This window comes from Monodelphis domestica, chromosome 3, assembly GCF_027887165.1.
Source record: "Monodelphis domestica isolate mMonDom1 chromosome 3, mMonDom1.pri, whole genome shotgun sequence".
NCBI lineage: Eukaryota > Metazoa > Chordata > Mammalia > Didelphimorphia > Didelphidae > Monodelphis > Monodelphis domestica.
The window spans coordinates 146843320-146854975 of record NC_077229.1 but is presented as its reverse complement, the minus strand read 5'-3'; the positions used below and the strand labels follow the sequence as shown (position 1 = coordinate 146854975).

At 37.7% G+C, this 11656-nt stretch overlaps 1 pseudogene; it reads right to left on the bottom strand.

The window, feature by feature from the left end:
* Positions 1–628: 628 nt before the first annotated feature.
* Positions 629–3065, bottom strand: LOC100618337 (dnaJ homolog subfamily A member 2-like; annotated as a pseudogene).
* Between the last annotated feature and the right edge of the window lie 8591 nt (positions 3066–11656).

The following is an 11656-nucleotide window of genomic DNA, read 5'->3' as shown; positions in this document are numbered from 1 at the left end:
ATAATAACTTCAAAACTTTTTTTACACCTTCATGGTGTATAGTTTTACCTGATCTCTCTTACACCGATTTAACCTTCTTACTTTTCTAAAATACTAGTAATAATCATTGCTCCCCCAGTTTCAAATACTCCAATGAACGTGGAAGACAGATCATTATTAACTTACTTAACACTTATGAATACAGCACTGTAATAGGTTCTATATAGACATGGTTCTACTACTGATTTGTAGTAACCTTAGTTGAATCCTATAAAAAGGGAATCTAGAAAAGCATTAGCCTGGCCAGCATTGCTGGGAAGATCAAGACTTTAGTGGTCATATAACTTAGCTATCCTTGGCTGACACACTACAAAGTCTCATTTTTATATCAATGACGTCTGCCTCTACCAATGTCCAACTCTTGTCATTTATAACTACAAAATGCCCAAGTGCTTAGAGCACAACAACTTTACATGAATGGGTCTTTTTAACGGGCTGGTTAAGAAGCTATAGAAATGTATTTTTCCTCTCAATGTGTGTGCTTCCCTTTAAAAATGTGACACCTGGGAATAATTTCCACCAATTGATTTTATTACTTAGTTCAGAAACTTTCACAAGATGGTTACCCCCCCCAAAAAACAACCCCTAAACCAAATGAAATCAACCCCCCCACACACACTTTACAACCACTTTCAATGTAGTTTTCCACTGTTCCCCACTGAGCTTCAAACCAATTGTGTGCAAAGCCCATTGACCATGCATCTAAATGATAGATACAGGCTATGAAATTCTTTAAACTATTTGTAGCAGCTTATGCAAGTGCAGCCAAATACAAAGCCTCAGGACAAATTGTACACAAACTTTACAATGTAGGATTTGAATTTAAAATCAGAAACAAAATCTACACAACTGTAAAAATCAAGCACAGATATCAGTACTGAAACTTAGAACCCATGTGAAAGGGAATCTTTTCCTTTCAAGTGCTTTATTCTGCTACAGAACAGTCAAAAGGAAGATGTAAAGCTTTGAGATACTATAACCAATTTAAAAAGTTACACATACAACAATAGAAGTCCATCAGTTCATTTGGATGGCTTAGACAATCCATCTGGATTGCTGAAAACAAATCAGGCAAAACTGGAAAGTATTTCCTCTTGTACAACTTTTCTTTCTTTCTTTTTCTTTTAAAGCAATGTTTACTGATGGGCACTCTGTACTCCAGGTCCATGATGGCTACTTTCCTCATCAGAGCTGTCATTATAATCTTCCCTCCTCTGACCACCTGCAAGGCTCTGAGTGCTATCAAACTCCTGAAGATCTACCTCTTCTGTGTCACCAATCACACTAGGAACTTCAGGTCTAGCTGGAAGAAGGTCTTCAAGTTCAGAAAGTTTCTCTGGGCTAATCCAGTTGTTTTCAGGAAACTGTACATCAAACTTCATATAAAGATCACCTTCCTCAAAGGGATTACGATACTTTGGCATTCCTTCTCCTCGAACTACACATAGCCTGGTTCAATTACTTTGCCAGGTGGATATTTTGCCACAATTTGATGGACATCTAGGTGCTTAAATGTGAATTGAAATCCACACAGTGCTTCAACAACTTCTATCTTATGTATCCTATGTAAATCATTCCCATCCCTCTGGAACACCTCATTCTCCTCTTGTAGCAAAAGAACAATGTCGCCTGGTTCCACTCCTGGTGCCTGGTCTGCTTCTCTAGTAAATGTAATTCTCTGGCCATGTTTCATGCCTATATCTACATGGACTTCAAGATTCTTCACTTCTTTTATCACCTTCTTTCCTTCACATTTTTTATAATGGTCTTTCTCAATAATTACTTCTCCATCACAATTGGAGCACACAGACTGCATCTGCTGTACCAGCCCAGGAGCCAGTTGTCTTATTATTCATACACCTCAACCCTGACATACACTACATTTCTAAACAGCTCCTGTTTTGCCATCTTGGCCACTGCAAGAACTGCAAAGAACATTTTTGCTAAGTTGCAGTTTGGTGGTCTTGCCATTATAAAGATCTTCTAAAGATACTTCAAGTGGATGCATCATGTCCTCGTCTCTTCTTCTACGGTTTCAACTTCTATTTTGATTACCCATAAAACTGAACAATCCACCACCAAAAATGTGAGGAAAAAATATCCATGCCACTTCCTCCATCACTACCTTCTTGAAGGCCTTGTTCAGCAATCATATAACTGCCATTTCTCACGGTTTGGTAAAACTTCATATGCAAAACTTATTTCTTTGAATTTGTCCCCAGCATTTGGACCAGGGTGGCATTCCTTGGTGAACTTTCTATATGCCTTCTTGAGTTCGTTCTCACTGGCACCTGGGGGGACTCCGAGGATGTCATAATGCTTTGTATCCGCCATGTTCTCCATTGCTGGGTAGAGGGTGAGAGACCGCAGAAAGCGGTGACTTGCTCATCTCTCTAATCTTAGTTCTTGAATGGAAGCTTTATTTCAGAGTCACACTGACATGGGCATTGTACCCCCAGAAACTCAGGCAAACTATTATCAGGGAAATTCCTTTTCTCCCTTACACCCTAGTGACTCCTAACCCAAAACATCTACTAACTCCTATAAGATCCTGAGAAGATTATCCTCCTTTGATCCTCCATTAGATTTAAGATGGTGTAATAGATATTCCTCACTATGATATTTAAGAAAAGAGAAGTGCTGGAGCGGTGACACTAGGAAATAGGTTAGAGGAGAAGCTGAGATATTCACTCCTCCCCTCCACCCCACTTTTGTTTCTCTCTCAGTTGGTCCTAACAGCTCTTCTCAGATGGTAAGTTAACAGCAGCTTTCAAAAGACTAATTTCACACTATAATACTTTCTAAAAGGGACTTATTTTAAAAAAAGAAAGTAAGGGAGTTGGGAAAGGGAAGAGGGAATTTATGGTCTCCCTAATCTACTATGAAATTCAGTACAAGGAAATAAAGTTGATTTGTCTCTGAGGGGATACTGGTGATAGATTGAAAAGGATCTTCAGAGCTATACTCTAATTTTTCAATGTTAAGTCACTAGCTAGGAATTTAGAGTAGTTGCCTGCTAGCTCCTTCTCCACAGTTCAAGAGAGAAGTGACCAGTTTCAGATGCTGACTTTCTTAACTGTCTCCATGACCAGATTCTTCTTTAGAATCTTCTTTCCTTCTCTTCCTTGATTGACAGATCCTTCAAGCTTCCATTTCTTTGTATTTGCTTGCCAATCTTACTGATGTTGTAATCTCTTCCTTACAATGGACAGAGAGATACACCTCCAGGCTATATCTTGATACTATCAGGCTGTATCTTAGACATCTATCTGTTCCCTAAAACTAAAGCATCTTTTATGAGGGTCATTCCTGATGTCTCCAGGCAAACCCCAGGCAGATGACCAAACCCCTGACCAAATACCTGAAGGTTTACCACTCTAGAGTCATGTCCTCACCATGACACAGCATTTGTTGTAAAGAGTATAAAATCCTCAGAATTGATGTCATCTGAGGAACAGCTTTTCCATTCATGCTTTCCTCCCAAGGAGAAGCCTCCCATCTTATGATTCCACCTGTAATATCCTCCTGGCCATTCTCAACGTTACTTTCTAAATTAATAAATTTCTCTTTTTATTTTTAAGTTAAGTTTCAGAGTCTTACATTCTTGAGGAAAGGTATCCTTCCCGAACCCAAGGGGTGTACCTATTCACCCCTCACAACAACACTTCATCTTCTTGTGCAGTTTGTGGTAAGGTGGTCTGTGCTTCTAGATCTGGAACATTGAAGTCCTAAGCCGACTTCTATCACTTAGGATTAAGTTCCCATGAATCTCTGTGTTTTAGAGTGCTAGATGTTCAATTCCCTAAATGGCACTAGGGTAACCTGATGTAGTATTTGATGCTTATGTCCCCTTCCAGGGTCAACACTGTAGATTTTCTACAATTCTGGAGCTGTCTCTGAGTCTTTTGCTCTGATTGCTTTCAGATTAAAGAGGCTTACATGTACTTCTGATCAACCTCTTATGGTGCTGAGAGACTACCATCTTGTTTGTTGTACTAGTGCTGGCTTTTTTTGTTGAACCTCTTTCTATTTTTTGTGGACTTATGGCTGACTTTTTGTATAATTATGGATTGAAAAATGTCACCCACTATGGTTTCTCATTAGATTTCTTGATCATTATTGGTCTGAGGTAATTTTTAGTTTTTTTTTTCACTAGAGATATATGTGATATTTAAGCTATCTTCAAGCAAGGGAGATTCAGATAGCCATCCTGACTAGAATCCCCTTAAATACTCTTTAAACGTTGAGGCACAAAAGACTGATGTGATACTAAATTCCTTTTTATAGCAGACAGAAACTTTTCTAAAAACAAAACTCTTTTTATAAAACTGTACACCGTAACAATCTCCTCTCCTCCATTTTACTCATATACATTTATTTTGTTGGTGTCCTATTTGGCTTAAATAAGAACAATTTTAATGCAAATTTACTTGTTTAGTAATTTTGACTGCAAATTCATATTTAAAGAAATAGCTAGAAATGAGTGGGCAGAAAATGAAAGAGAAAGTGCTTCAGCACAGGATGATTGTATATCACTAAGAAAAACTAAAGGAGAAATGATGTCAAAAGACTTGAGACCTAGGAAAAATTTTGGAGCAGAGAACCTGAAAAAAAGAACAAAGTAGAATTATAGGTCTGGAAAAGAACCATAAGGAGAATGCAATGCAACCACTTCAGTTTAGACATGAAGAAACAGGCCTAATACAGTTAAGGGAATTCCATTGCCTCAATAATGGTTCAAAACTCCTCAATCTAGCATTCATGGTCCTCCATTGCATGAACCCAACATGTTTTTTTGAGGTATATCTCTACTAGATCCCCCCCACTTGTACTTTACACTTCAATCAACTACTCACTGTTCTCCAACACAACCCAAGTTTTCCTCATTGCTTATGCTTTTCCCTCTTTTTAGGAGAATTAATTCTCCTAAAATTTCTGCTTCTTTAATCCTACTTAACATGCCACTTTTCCTTTTCCAGAAGCTTCTAATGATTCTTTTTCCTCTAGGAAAGAAAAAAACATACACCTTTCTTCATGGCATTTAAAGTTTTTTAAACATAACTGTAATCTAATTTTTTCAGGTTTCTTGCATACCATTCTTTGCTCAATATTCCAGCCCAATAGGCCTCCTTGTTGCTCCTCATACACCCCAATTCATCTTTCACTATTCTGTGTTTGCACAGAATTTTCTCTAAGGAATTCAACCAGCCTACCTTTGACTTTTATGTTCCCTTCAAGTTGAAACTCAAATGCCTCTAAATACTATCTTTGGCTTAAGCCTATCCTGACCCCCTACTTGCTATTGCTCTCTTCCTACTTTGTGCTTATTTTATATACATATTAATATTTACTTATCTGATTATGTGCTACATGTCTCATCCCATCCCTACCCCGACCCCACTTGTAGATTGTAAACTCGTTGAATACAGGTACAGTTTCATTTTTGTCTTTGTTTTTTTAATTGAATTATTCTTTATTTCCCAGTTGAAGTGCTGCCTTCTTCATGAAGCTTTCACTGAATCTTCTTCCCCATATTCTCTCTCTCTCTCTTTCTCTCTTTCTCTCTCTCTCTTTTACTCTCTCTCCTTCAACATGAAAGGCTACCTGATTTAATACAGAGGCATCAAACACACAGCCCACATGCTGCATCTGGCCTACAATACTGCCAAGTATTATAGATTGGAATGTAATTATGAAATACAGTAATAATATAAAAAATAAAGTACAAATAATATTAATATGTAGTTTTCTGGATTTTCTGAGTCCACAGAGATCCTTGTATATTGTTTGGTGGCTCCCATTTCTATTGGAGCTTGACACCAATGGTGGGGCATACAATAGGGTGAACTTATGAGTCACAGAGGCCTAGATTCAAGTCCTGCTTCTGTTTTATGCTAATTTTGTTATATAATCTAACAGAAAACTTTAAGATTATAAATTACAAATGAGTTGCTGATCTGTATTGGCAAAATGAATTTCCACACTGAGAATTTCCTACATGAATAAAATTAAGTTTATACTATCCCTCCCCACCACCATAATGTTATCTCTTCTTTCTTATATTTCAGCTGTTTGTGTACTCATAAACTATTTATTCAGTTTTGACCAAGTACCAAATGTTATACGTGCAGGATAGCCAGAAAGTATTTCCAAGATCCAGGGATGGATTTCTAAGTGTAAAACAGATTAGAATAAAAGTTATATTTATTTAATTCAATAACATTTATTAATCCCATTCGACATGCAAAAAAACCATGTTAGGCACTGGGAATATCCTCTTCATTTTTCAGATGACAAGTCAAGAAAGAGAAAAGTTGAATAATGTGACTAAGGTCACTTAACTAGCAAGTAAAGAGATGGGATCTATATCGTGAATCTTGAAATTTCTCAGACTTGTGAATGTTAAAAAATTCCCCATTGGGACTATTCCCTATTTTAAACAGTGAAGCTACTTAGATCTAAAATGTGAGAACTCTACTTATATCAGAAATGTGAAACCTCTACTCCACCCGTACTTAAGCCTGCTTTAGGGGAGAAAACTCCTTGCTGAACAATGAAAAGTACTTAAACCCATACTTAAGCCATGCCTAATTTTAGAAAGGGGTGCTAAGTACCTATAAAGGTCAGGCAACTTGTGAACTTACAAGGAGCAAAGAGGTGAAAACTTACTCAGAGATTCTAGTCTACTCTGGTGCAAATTACTCAAAAATTTACACCTTCTTAGGTGTGAACTAAGAATGGTCTGTCCTTTGGAAAACATCTACTGTGATTGGTAGATGTAAGGACTTAGGGGAGGTGACATGGGAGAAATTGCCCTTTAAATAGGAGCTCAGATAGAAGCTCAAGGAACACAGTCTGAAACATTCAGAGAGAGGATTGAGCTGGTGAAAGCAGCTGAGATGATGCTGGCCTGGTGTAGCATCCCAAGCATATTCACATCTATGAAATATAAATGACTGTATGGCTACTGTGTCTCCAAGCATAAGGTTATACCAATGAGGCTTGTGAAGGTAACCTTGAACTGGCCCTGCGGCCCTTGGCTAAGACAAACTCATTAACATGCTCGGACTCTATTCCCCAGGAAAGCGCGGTTTGCAATGTACACGCCCAAAGGTGTTCCCTCTACCTTGCCACCCAATCTTGATTGTCTATACTTTGTGATGTGGTTACTACGTGCTTGGGAGTACCGCCCAAGCAGGACGGGAATAAAATCCAGAGGCAATCCCATGAACTTCCTCTTGCCTCTTGCCTCTTGGCCTTTCTCCTTTTCATGGAGCTCCACTGAGCTCTTCAATGATTATGTCTCTCTCTCCTCTTGACCTTCTCCTTCCCCGAGGCTGTGACCATCTCGGCCTGCTTTCCCTATCTTAATCTCCTCATCCACCTCGTGTTCCTTTGTACTCATACTCTCCTATCAAAGGGAGTATCATAGGGATTGCCTGCCCTATCCAAACACTGACTTGTCCATGTCTTTCATTTCCACCCTGGTTCTCGGTTCCTACCTCTCCTAGGGTCCCATCACAAAGGTGAGCCCCTTCCCTTGTGGGACCCTGCTGGTCAGGGAAGTCCATTAAGGAAAACCCCACAGCCTGGTGTCACTAGAATCCCTTGTTTGGACAGTTCTTGTGGTGAGTGATTAAGATATAAGGACTGACTGATCATTCCTTTAGGCTTAGACCTGGGTTGGCCAGGGCTGCCTGGGCCGGCCTATTCTTTTCTCATTAATTCCCTTTCTCTCTCTTTCTCTCTCTCTTTAATTCCTCATTGTATTATTAATTAAAATCTCTATAAAACCCAATTGACTTGGGTATATTCATAATTGGGAATATTTCCCTGGCGACCACCTTATATTGATTTAAAACAAGACACTGTAGTGAAAACATATTTTCTGTGGTCACAATTTACTCACCCACTCTTATATCTACTACAATTTAAGTCTTCCACTATTTTAACTCACTACAGTTTACAAGCTCACCTATTTTAACTCTTATACTTTATATATACCACTCTTTTAAATGCCACAATATTCAGAACTTCTGACTCCAAATCTATAGTTCTTTCCTGATGCTACAGCTGCCTTCTTTTGTTGTTATCCTTCCCAATCCTTGCCTTAGCAATTTAGTGCCATTTGTAGACCTTTCTCAGGATCCACTGTTGCTGTGGCCTATTGTGGAACGAGTTGCCATAGGTAACAGTGTCTCGACAAGAAGACTATCAGTTGGGGTGACTTGCATGGATACAATGAAAAAAAAATCCAGTTTTGTTTTTTACCTCTGGAAGTTGATGAAGATAATTGCCAAGTCTTAGATATTCTTGTTCCCTTTGTCCTGGTTTCTAAAAATGGTAGATTCTCAAGAGCAGGGATCTCTCTCTCTCTAATCTTCAGAAGGCATCAGTCAAGTCCCTTCCCCAGCTTCCACATCCACCTTTCAATGCTCTCTAAGCCAATCCATTCCCTACTTAAAATGTGGCACTGCTGATTATAATACTTCACATGTGCTCTAACTAGGGCATGGTAACAGTGAAACTCTCACTTCCCTAGTTTTGGACACTTTGCCTCATGATGCAATTTGTAAGATTTAAATTAATCTCCAGTAACTCCAAGTATCTTATTATATAAAGTTTATTAATAATCACTTGAAATAGTAAGAATAAAAACCTAATTAACAAAAATAAGACCACATAAGTAAATTCTCTTGCCACTCACCTCACACCACCTCCACAAAACACAATCATGGGATGAGTGAGAGAGAGGTGGGGTTACACAAAACATATCCTCCCTACATCATCATGTAATGTGAGGAGGAAAGTGGAATTCTGGGAATTGGAGTTTCTAGGGAACAGATTCTAATTACACAAACTGAAGATTGCATGAGATTTCTTGGCTGCCAAATCATACCATTGACATTTTTAACTTACAGTCCATAAAAATCACCCAGTTTTTTTTCATAAGAACTGCTATCTTATAAAAATATTTTTAACTCCATTCTCCCACCCCACTACCAATCCCAGCCCCCCAAAACCCTAGTCCCCCTACCATACAGGTTCCTATTTGTACTACCTGTTTCCACATATCCTTGAAAACACAAAGCACTGACTGATTCCTATGATTTTATTTTCCCCTTAAGGGAAGTGCCCATATTAGCACCAAATGGAGATGTATTAATGTTAAGACAACATAGACTCTTCACACTGCAGGATATTAAAGAATTTAAGTGAGATGTTCCCAGTTACAAAGATGAACCTATCCTTGTCACAAAAATGATGGCCGATATATTCTTTCATTTTGATCCTTATAAGGATGTTGAACAATTGCTCCATTACTTTTTGGCAGAATGTGAGAGGAATAAGATCATCTCTTATGTTAATAAGACCCAAGGGTGCAATGTACCACCACACTGGCTACCTGTATATCCTCATTGGGTCTATAATGATCACAATGAACATATGAAGCTATAATGTGCTAGGGACACTATTTTAAAAGCAATGAGGGAGTGCTCAGAAAGACCTGATGGTTGGCCTAAATTTGAATGCTTGAAACAATTTGATGATGAGACACCCTCCCAATTTATGGAAAAGCTCATTAAAATGGGAGATAGGTACGTAGACCTTGATATTTCCTCAGAAAGAGATATTAGACATATACAAAACAATCTGTAAATAACTGTTCCACAGAGGTGGCTTGAAATGGACATTGATGAATTGAGGCGAACTACTGCTCATGTCTTCAAAGGCAAAAAAGAAAAACAGTAAAAAAAAACAAAAACAACTAATGATCTACTAGAAAAGATCCAGAAAGAATTGAAATTTTTAACTGAAAGAATTGACAAATAAGAAAAATGATGATGCTCAACCAATGCCACTTGCCCCTCTCCCAAGAACCTAATTATCAATCCCTTACCTGCCACTTCTGTGGAAAGAAGAGCCACATAATGATGAATTGTAGAAATTTCTGCTAAGTAATCAGAAACAATAATTAATGGAATAATAGATATAGAAATTATAATTACAATAATGAATTTAGAAATCACAATTTTAGAACTGATAGCTTTTCTAGAAATTTACATCAAATAACTGATAACTCAAACCAAATGACACCACAACAATATCTTTTAAGTGGAGCTTGCCCATGAACTGCTCAGGGTGTTAATGCCCCTCCACATGGGGCAAAATGTGGTGCCCCTTAAACTCTATTGCTTTTGTTGTTTTGTTGCTATTAACCCTTTTCTATTTTGTCTCCCCTTAAACATAGCAAAGAAGAAGAACCTGTCTACCCACTTACTTTATTTGTACCGTCCTGTTTTTGACCCTCATATCTTCATTTGTGCCTTCATGGAAGTCTATTAACAATTTTAATTTAGAAAACTTATATTTTGTGAATTTTGAATATTTGGTATTTTCTTTGTACATGTTACCTCGCAGAAAACTGTATTAGTGACCTGTACTGACTTGATTTGCATTTTGTACTATTTTTGTGTGAAAATTTTGTATCTTCTTCAATGTATTATTGGTTTTATACCTCATTTGCACTCACACTGTGGACCATGGCTAAGGTAAGAGAAAAATGCATCTAAATTCTTGGGTAAGAACTTTTATATTCTACCCCTCTTTAAGTGACACTGATTGTAAGATATATATTGTCACTGATTATAGCTGTAAGAATTAAATACTATTTCTACCCAGATATATATTTTATAAAATTTATTGGAAAAAGTAGACAACTATTTCTCTAAGTAACCTGACCATGTGGTGCCTAGCCTGCATGTCTCTCCTCTCCTTCCCCTCCTTACCTGCCTGTTCTGTTCTCTTCTTGGTTCTCCCCCATTCTCTCTTGATTCTCCCACTCAGAAGCCCAAAGCCTTGACTTTTATTGATGTACTGAACATATGCAGATACAAAACCTGGTGCAACTATGGTATGTCACGAATGTTTGATAGACAATTAAAACTCCTCAGGAGGGGGAGGGAATAAAACTTCCTTGACACAATCAACCCCCCCCCCCCGTGATCCTTAGGAGACCCATCTCCCCAATGGATTATTTAAATATAACTATCTTATAACTCTAAATACCTTCTAGCTAAAAGTATACACAATATTGCATTTTTCTAAGAGGGAGTTACAATAGTTAGAGATGAGACTAAAATACAAAAACTGATTGATAGACGCATTGACAAAATGCCAATTATGGGGCAGTACCCATTTGCATAAGAGTTTACATTCAGAATAAGTATGTTCAATCCCTTCAATTCGGTTCATTATATCCCAAAATTCATTTTGGATCTTTTGATGAAATGTGTGGCGTCTTCAGGCATCTTTATAGCACCTTCTCCAAAACGATCAGTTTTCTTGATTTTGGGTGTTGGCAAGTTTCTTTTCCTGAAATTTCTTTAAAAAAATTTAAACCTTGGATTTTTAGGATAATTACACAATCCCCCCCTGAGGAGGGTGTTGACCAACACCAGAATCACACTGGGATACATGACTGAGTTATGAGGTATATGAAACAATTGTCAAAAGAAAAACAAAAATAAACCACCCCAAAAAAATCCCAAATAAAAGAGTAAAAAAATGAATAAAAAATTAAATAAAAATCTTAAGTTTATAAAATTCTGAGAAA